The sequence below is a fragment of the Mustela erminea genome, chromosome 2, assembly GCF_009829155.1.
Source record: "Mustela erminea isolate mMusErm1 chromosome 2, mMusErm1.Pri, whole genome shotgun sequence".
In the NCBI taxonomy this organism is placed as follows: Eukaryota; Metazoa; Chordata; class Mammalia; order Carnivora; family Mustelidae; genus Mustela; species Mustela erminea.
In genome coordinates this window covers 93,281,725-93,299,784 of record NC_045615.1, presented here as the reverse complement: position 1 = coordinate 93,299,784, position 18,060 = coordinate 93,281,725, and the positions used below count along the sequence as shown (strand labels likewise).

At 35.2% G+C, this 18,060-nt stretch overlaps 1 protein-coding gene across 6 annotated transcripts in view; it reads left to right on the top strand.

Moving 5' to 3' along the window:
* The window catches only part of ELF2 (E74 like ETS transcription factor 2), a 101,499-nt gene that overhangs the window by 51,450 nt on the left and 31,989 nt on the right, over positions 1–18,060 (top strand). The window contains exon 2 of one of the 6 annotated variants that reach the window (XM_032333442.1): positions 3,800–3,902. The exons of the other annotated variants lie outside the window; for them this stretch is intronic. The gene's annotated coding sequence lies outside the window, so the exon portion shown is untranslated. The remainder of the gene's footprint in view (positions 1–3,799; positions 3,903–18,060) is intronic. 6 annotated transcript variants of the gene reach the window in all.

The window sequence follows — 18,060 nt, the reverse complement described above, 5'->3', positions numbered from 1 at the left end:
GAAGAACCAAATATGTTTGAGACTTTAAGTGTATTCATCTAAAGTTATAAGTTGCCTTTTTAAAACAATAGATGCTTTTTGATGATAATTGGATGTCAGAAATCATAAAGAGTCTTTGAGGAATAGCAGTGAAGTATGAATGAAGGGTGGTCTTGACTGGCAGGCTGGAAATACCTTTGCCAGTGGCTGCAGAGCCCAGCAGCTCTGGAGACCTGCTAGAAAGACAAGAGGTGCTGAGTTGGGGCTGGAAGGGAGTCTCTGGGATTCCCTACTAAGAGTTGAAAATGCAGTCTTTACGTTCACTCTTAAAAAACCATATATATGTACATATGTATAAAGTACATACAAATTTTAAAAGGCTATTATAGGTTACCTTTTAAAAAGGAGTAAGTTTAAAAAAGTAAAAATAAAAAGTAGTAAGTTTATACCAATGCAATCCATAGTAGACAAGTTTTGATAGAAATCCTAAGGCTTAGCTGAGAAGATTGAGCTGTTTAGGATCTGCTTCTACATCTTGCACCTTAACTTGCTGTACTTATCCTCTTAAACTTTGACTTTAATTTATGATAACACACCAGTAAATAGTTTGCATTTCTTATGTGCAAGGGTACCGTTTTCAGCATGTTTCCTTCCTTCAAGGGGTTAATAATGTACTTATATGTAATATAAATCATATTGAAAATATAAAGCAGTATGGGGGCAACTGGGTGGCTCAGTTGGTTAAGCCTCTGCCTTTGGCTCAGGTCATGATCTCAGGGTCCCGGGATCGAGCCCCACATTGGGCTCTCTGCTCAGCAGGGAGCCTGCTTCCTCCTCTCTCTGCCTGCCTCTCTGCCTGCTTGTGATCTCTCTGTGACAAATAGATAAATAAAATCTTAAAAAAAAAAAGAAAATATAAAGCAGTATAGGACCAATAGGGTGTTACTTATAAATTCAAAGACATTTTCAGAAGAAGAAAGCTCAGTTTACAGGATTAGGGAAGGTTTGAAGAAAGGAAGGGGGACAGATGGTAAGGTTTGGATGGGCAGATAGGAGGTAAGTGAAAGGTATTGTAGGCTGAGGGAAATATAATTAGTAATGGGAATATTCCAGTTCAAGGCACGTTTAGAAGATACTGAGTAAATGAAACCGTGACAGGGGGTTCCATTAGGAGTTGTGACTACACTGTGATTTAAACCAAGATTTAGTGATTAGGTATGTAAGAAGCAAAATGGTTTGGAAGGTTTTGAGTAGAAACTACGATGTAATTAGTTTCTCAGGAGATAGTGGATGATTGTAGGGGAGGGGATGAGGCAAGACTAGCTGTTGTTGTATGAGTTAAGACATGACTTGAGCAAAACAAGGTAGAAATGATAGGAACAGAAGGGGCTGATATAAGCAATACTACTATATATGCTCTAACAATCTTTGACATGACAAATTAGGGGGAGAGGCATAGTTAGCTAAGATACCACTCAGTTTTTTTTTTTACCTTAAGTGATGGTCATAGTATCATATAGTGATTTGAGGAAGGCAAGACTGTTTTGGGAAGCAGGTAAGTTTGGTAGTAGGTGTGTTGATTTTGAGTTGAAGCAGAACATCTAAGGAGAAATATTTAAGCATTTAAAGATGCACAAATATATAGCCAGGATCCCATCACAAAGGAAATGTCATACTCAAATTAGGATAATTTAAAAAATGTCAGAATGACTCGTTATAAATATATGGTCAAGTGTGGGGAGAGCATAAGAAATAGAACAGTAGTCCAGAGGCGGCGGCAGCAGCGCTGTTTCTGTCCTTTGGCCGGAGGCCCAAAGGGAGAGAATTGTTGCTGGAACCCAGAAGAAGAGAGCCCTGGAAAGAGGGTTACCTTGGGAGAATCTGGGACCTTTGAGCAAAGGATGCAGCTGGCTTGAGGATGATGCCACAGAGAGGAGCCAGGGAATAAGGACTCTGATTTTCTTCTCCTTCTTCCCTCTAATCCCCTACCAACGCTTTCCACTGACCCAGTGCAAAGGGAAGAATATTGATGGTTACTTAGTTGTGACTTCAGTTGTGATGGTTACTTAGTTGTGACTTTACTACTTACCTATCAGTATTTAACGTTTTCAGAGTCTCTTTCGTTGTCATAAACTAGTGACTCAAGGTCGTGAGGACTACATAAAATAAAGATATAAAGCACAGTGCTTTTGATGTAGTAAGTGCTCCGTAAGTATCCCCTTAACTTCATTAGAACCTTTCCTTATGCCTTCAAATATGGAGAAGGTTAAAACAGAACATTTGTTTGCTTTTCTGTTGTATTTTTCTCTTTCCTCTCACTTCCACTTAAAAAAAAAAAAAAAGCTCTATACCTTCAGTCTGTTCATTTTCCTTGACTTACTGTGCTTTGGCACCTACCTTTAGCCTTCTCCTGAAGCTCTTTGTTTATCAGATGTCAAAAGCCACTCCTCTGCTAAATTCCGTGACTCACGGAATCATCCAGAAGTAGATCCTTTCAATCTGGTCTTCTTACCTATTGAAACACTGTATTCTAGCTGCTTTCCTTATTGCCTCTTGCATGAACTGTGCTATTTATGCTTCTGAGCTTTTGCTCAAATACAGTTTGCTGTCAAGACTGTGATTAGGTTTTATCCATTTTTTTAAGGCCCCACTGCACAAAACTCTCCACAGTGATTAAACTGCCTACATTAAACTCTCCCATTCCTGATCCTCTGTGAGACCATCTGGACTAAGGCTCTTGACCGTGTACTTTCTCATACTGCTCTTGTGTGTATGCGAACTCCTTTTGTTTTCAGAGTGGATGTATGAGTCTCTCAAAGACAGGGACCATACTTCTTAATTTTGTTGAACATAGTATATAATATAGTGTTTAACACATAATTGTTAGGAAATACAGATTGAAATAGATTTGAGTTTTGGCTCAGTATGGCAGCATAATCAAGAATCATCTATGTAAGATCTAAATATATTTTCTTTTTTGTTAATATGCTGAACATTGAATACCTTAGGGTTATTTAAAATATAAAAAGGTAGTCATCCAAAAACATCAGTATGGCCATCCAAAATATATCAGAGCCATAATGTTGTGATATTAGATTAACTTCATCTTAAAGTCATAGTAGGTTTTAATCATTTATACTTACAGCTAAATTTGATTTTTTTCTTCTAAGAAAATCAACACATGCTCATTGGAGAAATTGGGAAGTATTACAAAGGAAAACAAACAGTGAAAGTCACTTACCAGCAAGGGAACAGCAAGTATTGCTTTTGATATTTCTTGCTGGCCTTTTTTAAATGTACATTTTAAGCAAAATTAACATTATGTTATATAATACAAGTAGATTTGCTAAGCTTTACTAATAGACATTGGCTGAAAGCAGTCTGGTAGCTTCCTACTTCTCTCTTCTGATTAGGAGTAGGACTTTGGTTCTTAACCAGGTATCAAAATATAAAAATTTGGTGTTAATAGTTAAAGAAATGATCAAGAAAACTTACCTTCTTTTTGTGATCAACAAAATTGTGTTTAGAGATTAGTTGAAAAGACAAATGATAAGAATTTTTACCTAATTCAACAAGAAAGCACTGCCTTTTTTTTTTTTTAAGTAAATGAAAGTAGCTTTTTGAAATGCAATTAAAAAAAAAATAAAACCAGATTTCTGTCTTGAAAAATAAGTTCAGGAGCCAGATTTCTTTCTTGAAAAATCTCAAGACTAAGTTGACTTCATGATGAGCTGTGGTAACTTTTGTATTTGTTATACCATCAGAAATCCTCCCTGTGGCACAAAAGGACTCTTTTAATTAGAAAATATTGTTGCCACAGGGAGGTAGAAGATCGACATGAAAAACTGGGGATCTGAAAAGGAGCCCCTATCCTAGGATTACCTGAAGGTGAAACAGATTGAGCCAGAAGGAAGACAATGCTGGTAGGTTGGTTTTTAATTTACTAAGAATGTTTACAATTTTACATTTAATTACAATTATTTCAATTACCTATTCCATATTTTTGCTTAAAGGGTGACAATGATTCCTCCCTTAGGAGGGAGAAATAATACAACAGTATCTTTCCTCCTAGACAGTTTGTTATCTCTGTTAACCCCTGCCATGTTCCTAATATTTGTTTCTTTTTATAGATTAAGCTCTAGGGCTATTTCATGCCTCCACTTCCATGGTAGCTACTACTGACTGAACATCTTCAAGTTTTTTTTTTTTTTTTCCCATTTCTGTTATTTCTTCTTCTTAAATCTAGAGTTTTTCCTACATTTTTTAAAGAAGTGTTTTCTTTTAATTATCCATTTTTTTTGAGCTTATCCTAGTCACTAGTTTTCTAAAAAGGTAAAATGTGAATCTTAAGTTCATTTAGTATTGATTCTAGAACTGTTTGAATTATAATTGTATTGTGATTTAGATGAGTTAGAAAGCATTATTAGAGAAAAGTTTTTAATATTTTCATAACTATATTTCATTTAGCCTAAGATACCATCTGTTGTAAGAAACATTTTTAGACCACTAGAAGAAATAAGTGCTGCCAATTACAAATTTTAGGATACCATTAATTGTAAGGTACATCCTGATTTCAGAGATGTTAAAATGTGAAAAAAGTACATCTTAGAATTAATGAAATATGGTATCATGCAATTATGAGTCTTCCTGAAATTCCTATTTACTGGGAATTGCACATTAAAATATCAGGTTTATAAAAATGGAGGTGAGTTGTGGTTGTAGAAGTCCATATATATGCTAAGTAAGGTCTCTAAACTCTTTACTGTCTTTTAACAGAGGGTGTTTAAGTGAAAAATCATTTAACTGTATTGTTTAAAAGTATACAAAGTAATTATAAGGTGTTAAATTATGAAGAGTATAGAAGATGAAAAAGTGTTTTAATATGACACATTACTTCTTCAATCAATAGAGTTTTATCATAATTGTTACTTTTTAATCAGATTTTGTGATCCAAGAAGAAAATGAAATGAAGCTTCTGCTTTCTAAACTATAATTTTAAAACAGGATCCTTTAAGGACTCTTTAAAATAGCCATTGATTTTTAGTGCACTTGAATATATGTTTTACAGATTGTCATGTGAAGGAAAAAAATAGTGGCCAAAAGTAAAAAACTACCTTGTCAGTTAATAAAACAGAAACGAAAAGGAATAATTTTAAATGGTATTTGTATGCTATAAGAATCATGTTTTATATATTAGGGAAGATAAGTATATCTAGAGAACAGATCAACTAAGGGTGTTTGCTCTTGGAAACTAGTAGCACTCATTCCTTTGTGCTCAGACTTTGTTTTTATTTTTATTTGTTTTTTAAAGGATTTTATTTATTTATTTAAGAGAGAGAGAGAGAGAGAGAGAGAGGAAGCACTCGCCCTCTAGCAGGAGGAAGGGCAAAGGGAAAGGGAGAAAGAAAATCTCAATCTCATGACCCTGAAATCACAACTTGAGCCAAAATCAACAGACTGAGCCGCCCAGTTGCCCCAGACTTTTTAGTTTTTAAAACACTAGTTAACTTCTAATTTCACTAATAACAATGTGTCTATGTAATTTTTATTCATTTTTTAAAAAGATTTTATTTATTTGACACAGAGAGAGAGAGAGCAAGCAGGAGGAGAGGCCTGCAGAGGGAGAGGGAGAAGCAGGCTCCCTGCTGAGCAGAGAGCCCAAAGTGGGACTCCATCCCAGGACACTGGGATCATGACCTGAGCCAAAGGCAGAGGCTTAACCAACTGAGCCACCCACGCAGCTCTTGCTGAAGGTTCTTAAATGTAGGAATGCTTTAAAACACATTTCTAGGTAAATTATCCATCCATTCATCCTCTGCCAGCTCTTAACCAAGGGCTGCAGCATGTCAGGCTCAGAGCCGAGTGTCTTAGGGTAAACAAGACCCTCTCTTTCCTCTCACCAGGCTTTCAGCTATGTGGAGAAATGAACAATTAAACATGTTATTATAATCAAATGTGATGAGCGTTATGATAGGATTAATGAAAAGTTTAGGGAGTATACAGCTGGGGAATGCCTAGGAGGGCAGAGAATGCCTGCCTGAGGAAGTAGCATTTGAACAGATTTGAAGGGTTTGAAGTAATTAGTCAAGCAGAGTATGGCATGGTAGGAAGTCTGGAGGAAGGAGAACATGGCCTATTTGAGTTGTAGAAGGGAATTCAGTATGGCTGGAATATGGATTATGAAAAGGAAAGGGGATTAAAATGAAGTTAAAGAGGTAAAGTCTAATTGCTGAGGACTTTATAAGGTTTGTACGTGTTTGGCCTTATCTAAAGGGCAATGGGAAGCCTTTAAGAGTTTTTAATGAAGTCTGTTTCTTACACAAATTTAGTTGTTTCCCAAATAGTATTGTAAATGAAAACTAAAACAAGCAAAGCGTTACCTAAAATAAAGTCTGAACTCCTTAGCTTCTCATTCAGAGCTAGTTAACTGTTCTTATTCACCTTCCACTAAATTGTCTGCTTGTGTAGGTCTGAGTTATAGGTATGCTCATTGCCCAAACTAAGCTAAAAATTATAGAGATTAAGTTAGTTGCATGGCTGGCCTTTCTTTTCAGAATTCAAAGCTGGGTGCCTTGGTATAATTCTGTTTCAGAAGAAGTCATTGTCCCTTACGTATCGTCAATGCCTACTTGCAAACTGGGAAAGAGGCCTATGAGTTTTCTTAGGTTCATGAAAGGGCATCATTTAAATGAGGTCAAGAACATTTTCAACACAGCTATTAACTTTTGTAGAGTTTTTCCATCTTTTTGTGTCATGGGCCTCTTTGATCATATGGTGAATTCAGCCTGTGGGTCTTCTCACAACAATTTTTTTTAAATATAGAAAATACAATATTTAGGATTATAGAGGAACCCAATACATTGAAACATAGCTTTTAGACTATTTTTAATTGTGATGTATTAATGCATATGCTTCTTTAATAATGCATTAAACAATGAGAGCTAGTGGCAGATTTAACTTATGCCTATAATTTCATAGTAGTGATGACCATAAATTATATTTTGAGGTATCTGTAGCAACTATAATATGAACATATTGATGTTTCTCCTGGTTATGATATCATAGATGTTGCTGAAACTACTGTGATTTCTGCCTTTATTTAAAATTAAAGTGCTTAACTTCAATTAGAATCTAAAAAACAGTTTTTCTAGGTCTCATCCATATATTATTTTAGGTGTCATCCACCTTTTTCTCATACTTCCCTACTCTATATTCTTCCCTATTGCTATTCTTTTTTTCCTAATAACTCATTGAAGGCATCTGAAAGCCATTTTATTTAAATAATTTATTTTTTTTAAAAGATTTTATTTATTTAACAGACAGAGATCATAAGTAAGCAGGGAGCAGACAAAGAGGAGGAAGCAGGCTCCCTGCTGAGCCAAGAGCCTGATGTGGGGCTCTATCCCAGAGTCCTGGGATCTCTACTGGAGCTGAAGGCAGAGGCTTTAACCCACTGAGCCACAGGGCGCCCCCTAAAAGCCATTTTAAATGTTGCTAATTGAATACACTTTCATGATCCCTGCTAAGGAAAAAAAAAGGCCCTCGACTATGTAGTGGTAATTTTTTATGTCCCTTAATTGATTGACCTAATTTCCTTTATCCTGAGACACTTTGATATTTGAACATTTAGTATATTTCTTTAAAGCCTCATTTAATATTTAATGACCTGTTTGTGTTTTGAGATCCCTCTATTTCCATGACAAAGATTTCTGTGGCCAGTGGTTCTCAAACTTGAACATACATCAGAATTTTCTGGAGCACTTGTTAAAATACAGGTTGCTAGCCGCACCTCCAGAACTTCTGACCCAATGGATCTGGGATGGGACTTGAAAATTTACATTTTTAACAAGTCCCCAGGTGATGCTATTGGCACAAGGATCACTTTGAGAACCATTGTCTAGACTATTAGGAATGACAGCACTGAAAGAGAGCTTCTGCCATCATGAAAACCCAGTTAATACAGTAGCTTCTTGTGATACTGAGTTATACCCATCACAGAATATTGTTATTGGGGGTGAAAAGATACTAAAATTTTTTTGGGTTTATATTAGATGATGTACCAAATTACTATTAATTAATTCATCAATAAATATTCATTGAGCATCTATTATATGCCAAGCAGTATTTTAGGCGTGGGCTAGAGGGGTAGAAGAGACAGGCAACGTACGTGCATTCATGGTGCTTCGAATATAGCAGAGGAAGCATATAAACTTGCCATGTTGTAAAATTGCTCTGTCACAAATCAGATCACATAAATTAAGCATATAAACTTGCCATGTTGTAAAATTGCTCTGTCACAAATCAGATCACATAAATTAACACCTCCTGAAATTGTTCTTTAGATAAAGTTAATATTTGCTGTTAAGCTAAGACCATTTCTTTTCAAACATTTGAAGCAGCAGATAAATTCTCCCCCTTCCTCCTTCATATGACAGTTATTACGTACACTTGAGACACTGGTAAGCGTAACATTTATCATGTACAAAGTACTTGTTATATACAAACAGTGTCATGGCTCCTAGGAATAAGTGATTCAAAGTTGAATAAAACATGGGGCTTGGCCTCAAAGAAGCTTACCAACTAAATTGAGAAAAACAAGCATTCAAGGATATAATACTATGGAGTAGAGAGGGTTGGGGAAAGGTGAGGAAAGACAAAGAATCGCCAAGTGTAGTAGCTAATTTAAAGTTCCGGATTGTATTATTGCTATGTGGTGGGTCATTTTAAATTTCATCATAAGGGCATAGTTGACAGTTAAGGCCTCTGGGTTTAGGGGCAGAGGAGCAAGTCAAATGGAATTAAGCATTTCTAAATGTCATCATTTTAATTTTTTTATGTACTGGAAACTACTCATGAGGACTTCTTTTTCCCATTCACAAAAAAAGTCGGGACAGTGCAAAAAACGCAACCTATTTACAGCACTTAATTACCCCTTGGGGGGTGGGATTAGGAAATGAGATAGGATAATTGTTATTTTTAAAATTTTTTATGTTTCTGTAATTTTTTTTTCATTGAGTATATACATTAGGGAAGAAGGAATACAACCCATTTCAACTCTTTCATGTAGGCATTATTAAGATAGAATGACGTTTTTATAACAGATAACCCTTATTCTCCTACTTTAAGGTTAGTGTTTGATTGTAATTGGATGTTTGATTTCTTTTCACTTTGTTTTTTAAAGGTAGGTTTATTTATTTATTTATTTGGAAGTGAGAGAGAGGGAGAGCTGGAGCGATTGGCGGCGGGAGGCAGAGGGAGTGAATCTTTTAAGCAGACTTCCTGATGAGTGAGGAACCACATGCAGGGTTCGATCTCCCTACCCATGAAATCATGACCTGAGCTGAAACCGAGACTCAGTTGCCTAATCAACTGAGTAACCCAGTGCCCCTCTTTTCACTTTGTAAATTAGCCAAGATACTATGCTCCTTGACTGAACAATTTTAAAATTTTAACAGAAAATATTTTTCATATATTTTATATTAGAGGGTGGTAATAATAAGTAGTTATTCTCCAGAATAACTTATTTATTATTTTATTATTATTATTACCTATTTTTAAGAATATATTTGAACAAAATGAATTCTTTGTTAGCCAGAACTTGGGAGACATTTTCTTATTACTAGATGACCTTGCAAAAGATCAGTCTAGAAAGTTTTACATCAAAAAGAAAGGAGTTATGTCTCTAACTTGTTAGCAAAAAGGTACTTCTTATTGTACATGACATTTGACAAGACTTTTAGGAAAATCTAAATCCTTTTTCTAATACAACACCTTTTTTATGCTACTTAATTCTCAGAAAATAAATATTTAGAATACTAAGTTAGAATGAAAAAATTCTTTTCAAACAGAAATCAAAGATTTTGTCCAAGAGGAAAAAGAAATCGAAAGTTGCTGATTTCTTGGGGCGCCTGAATGGCTAAGTGGGTTAAAGCCTCTGCCTTCGGCTCCGGTCATGATCCCAGAATCCTGGGATCGAGCCCCGCATCGGGCTCTCTGCTTGCCTGCTTCCCGCTCTCTCTCTGCCTGCCTCTCTGGCTACTTGTGATCTCTGTCTGTCAAATAAATAAATTAATTTGAAAAAAAAAAAGGTGCTGATTTCTTTTTGACATTTGCTTTCTTGAACAAACTTGAAAATCCTTTTTTTCCCCCTTCTTCTCTAGAGACATTTTTCTACAGTTAACATCTGTTTGGACTTACAGTATGAAGTTTTAGCTATTTAGTTTGAAAAAAAAAATGAGGTGAGCAGAATCACATTTGTTTTAAATTTCTTGCTACCACTACATGTCTGTTTAGGAGGCTCTCAGAAGTGCCAGTTATCTACTTGAGACAAGAAGACACCAATTATTTTGTCTGGGTTTCATCTGCAGTCCTCTATTCTGGGAGGAGAAGCCTCCACAAAAAAAGAGAAAGACTTTTGGGAAACTTATCCTTGGGAATAAAAGTCAAGGGTAGAAGCCAGTGCATTCAGCTTGCATCTCACCAAGGGAGTCAGAAACTATAGACTTGAAACCATAAAGGTCACAAAACCCTACTTTAATTTTGTCACCTTCTGTTTTTCAATAGTAATTAATAGCAAGCACTTTAATAGAAAGACTCCCTGTATACTTGTTTTGGGGGGCCCCAAGAAATGGGGGGTTAATGAGAGATGAGTTTAATTCTGCAGCTAGTCTTAGGAGAAACAGAATTCCAAAAGATAGAATGAATAGCTGAAAAAAGAAGAAAGCAGTCTGAAATCTTGTAGCTTGTAAAGGAAGGAAGTAAAAGAGCATGAGGAGCCACCCTGGCTTTGAGACCCCTTGCGGAGTTACCGGAGACTGCCTGTGCTATGCTATGCAGAGACAGAGCCTGTGCTTTGTGTGTCTCTCGGGGGGCTAGAACAAGAAACTAGTTAAGACCGTAACTGTAAAGGAGCTTGCCCTTTATTAGGTAAAATATGTAAGAAAACAACTTTTTATAACCCAAGGTTAAAAAAAAAATCAGTATTATGAGAATGAGGGGGAGAGAGCTACTAGCTGTTGTAATGGAAATTTCATAATTTCGCTGAACCTGGGAGAATAAAATTTCATTTGAAAAGTGTTACAGAACAAAAAATTCAATGACACTTGTTAAAGCATGGTAAGGAAGACTTCATTCAAAGGGGAACTATTGTGATAGGGATAGAGACCATTGTGAGGGATTTTGCAGTGAGGGATAGAGAGTGGGCTCAGCTCAGAATATAGCATAAGCCAAGTGGGAATTTATAGTTAAACAGCAGGATGGGGGTCAGTGGATGGAAAATTACTAAGAGGAAATATCAGGAATGGAGGAGTGGAGGTTTTGGCCTAAACAGATTCTTGCTGAAGATAAGCCAGGGTGTTCACACATCACCTGGGGGAGGGGGAGGATGAGGAACACTATCAAATATCGAGAGTGATCAGATACAGAGGATGGGGGATGCTAAACGGACTTAGCAGAGTTCTTGCTAAAATAGGATTTTACAAGGAAATACACAGATGGACCTATGAGATGGTTTAGAAGCCTGACTAAAGTTTGGTAGACAAAGAATCTTTGTCCAGTAGCAAAGGATTTTCTGGTTGAGAAGTCATCATTTATACCTTTTTCTCCCTCAACTTCTAGTCCAATACCAAATCATGTCAGTTTTGCCTCCAAAATATATCTTGACTCTACCAATTTCTTTCTTCCTTCATTGTTACTAGCCTAGATCAATCTGTAGCTATTTTTTATTTTTGAGTCATTATCATGGCCTTCTAACTTCTATCATGGCCTTCTAACTTCTTGTTTTCATTCTTGGCCTTTTTCCCTTTCACTCTAAGAAATCTATGCTTTAGATAGTAACCAAAGTGATTTTTAAAAAATATTTTTATAAATTTAATCATTACATTCCTTTCCCTAAACGCTTTCAGTGGGTTCTAATTAAACTTAGGATAATATTCAGAATTTTTAACATGGCCTTTAAAACACTAAATAATTTGGCTCCTCTTACTCATCGAGAAATAATAACAATAGCAACAAAAACAAAACCCTAACATTTCAATTTTCTTTACTATATTGCCAGGAATAGTTCTTAGGGCTTCACATATTAATATATTTAATATTTTTAACAACCCTAGGCTGAATAACTTTTCCAAGACTAGACAGCTATTTAAGTGGTGGAGCAAGGATTTAAATTTAGATGGTAGGGGTGCCTGGGTGGCTCAGTGGGTTAAAGCCTCTGCCTTCAGCTCAGGTCATGGTCTCAGGTCGATCTCATGGGATCGAGCCCCGCATCGGGCTCTCTGCTCGGTGGGAGCCAGCTTCCCCCATCTCTCTGCCTGCCTCTCTAACTACTTGTGATCCCTACCTGTCAAATAAATAAATAAATTCTTTAAAAAAGAAAATAAAATAAATTCAGATGGTAAGTAGGGTTCCAGAGTCCAAACTCTGAAGCATTTTACTCTGATGAATTATATACCACCCCTCTCACCTCAGTATGCACGCGCGCGCGCGTGCGCGCGCGCGCGCACACACACACACACACACACACACACACACACACACACAGTTGTCTTTTTGCATTTCCATGAAATGAAATGCAAAATTTCCATGAACTGCATTTACCTTCACAGGGTGCTCACAATGTACTGTTTGCTTTCCAGTGTTTCAGTTTCTTACTTCTGGTCATCCTTTAGATCGCAGTTTAAATGTCACTTTCTCAGAGAGAGATTGCCTTTAGCTGATACTCGTCAATCTCAGTTAGGATTGTTCTGTTATTTTTGTCATAGCCCCCCATTTTTCTTTTTTGGGTAGGACACAACTTGTGATATAGTAAACTCCCACGGTGAGGTGGTAAATAATTCCTAGAACCTCAGATCACATAAAATAGGGCATTATTGTGAGTTTAATAAAATGACCTGAGACAATGTGTATGGAGGAAAATGTGCGTTCCAGGATTCAGACTAAGACATCTCAGTCAGTCTAAGGTCTGGGTGTGGTTTGGTGCCACCTGGTGGGTAGTTGTGTATTCCAGGGACGGTGGTTTGAGGATGGAGTGGAAGATGGGAACCAAGTATCCCCAGTTAACTTAATGCATTCATGATGTTCTGTTCTATTCTATTTATATTTATTAAATGTTTCCACATTATGATGCTTCATAAAACCAGAGACTTTATCCTTTGTACTTACTGGTATTGGTCAGAGCTAGGCACCAAATAAGTTTTCCATAAATTATTTGTTGATTGAATGAGTGAGTGAATGAGAAGATGTCATGAGCCAGGAGATAATGCCAGGAATTTTGTATTTCATTTAGAGATTAACAAGCAATATAGTTTAACTAGAGATTAGGCCTTGTAGAGGCATATGGTAGAGAGAGGCGGTAAGGCTATAAAGGGTGGAACCAGATTGTGGTAAAATAGTTAGGAACTGTGTGAAATGTGATTGGAGAAGATGAAAAGTGAAAAGGACATTTATTTTAAGCAACTAGAACATACTAAAATAATAGAAATAGAAGGAATAGCTTCCAAAATACTAAGTTGGTGGTAGGGAATAAACTAAACTTGACAATCCAACAGAAAGCAACAAAGGAGAAAAAATGGAAATACAAATCATAAATCAAGATAGTAGAAATAAGTCCAAAACACCAGAAATTATATTAAAATAATCTGTTGTGATCTTAACATGAGTTTGTGTTATTTTTAACAGATACATGAAACAAAATGGTATAAAAAGGGTGTAGAGCAATATATTCATCTGAAAAATACTGACCAAAGGAAGCTGGGGTAATAACATAGAATTTAGGGTAAAAATTTTTAACTGGGACAGGGACTCTTTAAACTGCTAAAAGTAACAACCCAGAAAACATAATCATCATAAACTTATATGCATCTAACAACATAGCCTTGAAATATCACTTAAAACTTTTAAAATTACAAAGAGTAGTGGACATGCCTACAAAACAATGAGACTTTAACACACTTCTCCCAAAATTTAAAAATGAAATAGAGACAAAATTTAAAATGGGATCAAAGAATTGAACCTCAGGACTGACACACTTCATAAACTAGAGATTTATAGAGTTGTGCCTAACCTAATAAAATACAACCCTGTACAAATTTTTTCAGTTGCATATAGGTCAGCTTTTAACTGTGTGCTAGGTCATAGAGGAATCTCAACAATGTTCAGAAAATATGTATCAATCAAAATGTATCCTTTCATCATAATACAATAAAACTAGAAATCAGCAATGAGGTAAAAATCAAAATACTTTATATTGGCTCACCGATGGATAGAAGAGAAAATGAAAATTAAAAATATTTGCAACTAAGTAACTATGAAAGCATTGCATATAAAAATTTGAGATTTGATTTAAGTAGAACCCACTGGAAAATTTAGTAGCTCTAAATGCATTTATTGGTAAATATGAAAAATATAATGAACACACGTTCATCTAGATGGTAATAAAGGACCAACAGAATAAATCCAAACTCAGTAGAAGAAATTATAAAGATAAAAAAGTAAATATTAATGAAATAGAAAAGAAAATAGATAATAAAAATCTTAAAATCTAAAAAATGGATGTAAAGGTGGATCAAAGAAAATGAGCCCTGTGAAGAACAAAAATAAGGCCAATAGATTAGAGTTTGAAAATCATAAGAAAATACTATGAACAATCTGTTGGCAAGGAATTTGAAAACCTATGAACAATTAAAATTATATATATGTATATGTAAGTATATGTACAGTTGACTCAAAATAGAAATAGAAACGTTCAAGTCAACTTTTGAGTTCTTTAAATTTACATATGCATTCCCTCATTCAAGTAAAATCCATCAGACCCAGGCTTATTAATAAAATTTCAAGGGATACATTCATAAGCCCCATTATGTACAAACTATAATGGAAACAGTGAAAAGGGAAAGCTTTCCACCTCATTTTATGAAGGTAGTAAACCTTAACTATAAAATGGACCCAGCATTAAAAAAATAAGTTTCTTGCAGAATTTATGTATGATCATAGCTACAAATATTCTAAATAAATAATAGTAAATCTAGCACTGATTAAAAAATACATAATGACTAAATACATACTAGGAAGGCAAAGAGGGCTATTAGAAAATCTTTAATAAAATTTGCCATATGAATGGCAAATTTATGAATTTTAATCTATGAATAGATTAAAAGAGAAAACCTGTATAATCATCCCAGTAGATCAAAAAAACATTTGTTAAAATTCACTATCCTCTGAGACTTTTAATCTGGATTGGGACTTGATAAGATGTCTATGTTAAAAATTTATGGCAACTGTCGTGATTAATAGGGAAATAGGATGCCAGCTGTCATCTTTACTAACAAGCATTATTTCTGGGGGTTCTAGCAAATGCAAGTAAGAAAAAGAAATAAAAGGCATGAAGATCAGAATGGAAGAAACCAAATTGGCATTTACAAATGGTTTAATTAACACGTAAGTTTTAAGAATTTATATAGATTTTAAACCTGCTTAGAGGGTTCCATCACAGTTGCTCTATATAAGAATGATAATCAGAGAGTCATAAAAAAGGCGTGTGTTTGGGGCACCCGGGTGGCTCAGTGGGTTAAAGCCTCTGCCTTTGGCTCAGGTCATGATCCCAGTGTCATGGGTTCGAGCCCCATGTTGGACTCTCTGCTCAACAGGGGCCTGTTTCCTCTCCCCAACCCCTGCCTGCCTCTCTGCCTACTTGTGATCCCTGTCAAATAAATAAAATCTTAAAAAAAAAAGGGTGTGTGTTCGCGTGCACACACACAATGGAATATTACTCAGCCATAAAAACAGAATGAATTCTTGCTATTTGTGACAACATGGATGGACCCAGAGGGCATAATATGCTAAGTGAAATTAAACAAAGAAAGACAAATATATGGATTCACTTTTATATGTGGAATCTAAAAAAAACCAAAACAAAACAAATAAACAAAAACCAGAAACAGATCTATAAATACAGAGAACAAAGTGTTGGTTGCCAGAGGAGAGAGCTTTGGGGGATGGGCAAAGTAGGTGAAGAAGACCAAAAGGTAGAATTTTCCAGTTATAAAACAAAAGAATTCATGAGGATAATAAGTACAGCACAGGGAATACAGTCAATAATATTGTAAAAATATTATCTGGTGACAAATGATAACAACACTTATCCTGGTGAGCACTGAGCAACATACAGAATTGTTGAGTTACTATGTTTTACACCGAAGACTAATATAACATTGTGTGTCAGCAATACTTCAGTAATAAAAATTTTAAAATAAAAAATAACAATGAGACAAAAAAGATCCCATTCATAATAGTAAAAAAAATACATAAATAGGTATTTAGGAAAAAGTCTAACAATAATATGCAATACCTTTATGAAAATAATAATTTAACTTTGTTGAGGGGCATAAATACGTGAAGGGATATGAAACTTACTGAAGAGGAAATAGACCCAAACCATTTGATTCCTTTAATCTTTAACCCACAAAGAACATGGAAAGATGGACAAGGTAAAGCTGTTAATTCTTCTCCAATTAATCTATAAATTCAGTACAATTTCAGTCAAAAGGTCAAGAGGACTTGTTTCTGGAGGAATTTGATAAACTCTTAAAGATCCAAAAATAGTCTAGACAATTTTGCAAAAGAACAAAGTATACGGTGTTTGCCCTCCTACTTATAAGGAACAATTCTGTGGCCCTAGAAAAATTTTAAATGTGTTACTGACCCACAGACAGTTTATTAGGGTAGAATAGAGACCTCAGGGACAGAGTAAGCATGTATTTATACCTGGTTAATAATAGACATAGATTTATAAGTCAGTGGGAAAGGACAGATTATTTAATAAATTGTATTAAGATAGTTGGTTTTTTATACAGAGAAAGGCTTAGATCCCTATTTCACACCCTCTTACATATTTTTTCAATCAATTTATCCCTTTCTATCCTATTTATAAACAGTCACATCTCCCTTGCTCATAAGCATCAACTTTAATTTGATATGCATATTTTTTACATATTGTGTATATGCTATTCTATATATTTGAGATTCATATAAATGGTATTATGTATCTTACTGTTTCTATTATTTTATTAAGTACTGCTCTTAATAGCCACGCATGTGCTTTGTATATATGTAATATGCTGCTACGAATTGCTGCACAATGCTCCGTGATAGATATCCATCACATTTTACCTTTATACTTGCCCAGTAATGGATACCCATCACTCATTACTTGTGTCAGCTATTGATGCATAACAATCCCCCCAAATTTACTGGCTTGAAACAAGAACTAATTACTGGTTTTCCTGAGACTATGGATTAGTTATGTGGTTCTGCTGAGATGGGCTGGGCTTACTTCCCTATTTGTGGTCATCTGTGGATCAACTGGGAGCTTACTCATCTTGGAGGACCTCATCTGATATAACTCAACCTTCCTCTCCTTTCCGGTTATCTTACATCTTTTTCTTTTCTTATAATGTTGGTCAAGAACTCCAGTATGATTAAGAGTAGTAATACTAATTGGCATCCCTATTTTGTTCCTAATCTCGAAGGGAAGTATCTTAAGTTTCAACTTCAAGTTTAACGTTTACTGTAGGTTTTAGTATATAAAAACGTCCCATCTCTGCCTTTGGTTTTATTTTTGTGTTAAGTTCTACTTAAGAATGGAGTCTTATTAGGTGCTTTTTCTGCATTTTTGGTAGGTCATAAGTTTTCTTCTTTAGTCTGTTAATACGGCCAGTTAATTGATGGATTCTCAGATGTTGAACTATCCTTGCATTTAAAAATACCTGTTGCTCATCATTTTGCTTTGTTTTCCTTTAAGTTTAGGAACTTTAATAAGAAATACGGAGAGGAGGCTTTGGATTACATTTAATTTCTTTACTAGTTATTACTTATTTTTTCTTCTATAATTTACACAACTTCTTTATGCATTTCATCCACATTTAAACTTAATTAAGATATAATTGTTGATAATACTGATTTACTGTTTTTGTATCTATTGTGTCTGTGGTTATTTCTCCACTTTTGTTTCATATTTGTACTTTATTTTCTTGATAACTCTTGTCAAGTCTATTTTATCAATCTTTTCAAAATCATCTTTTGGTT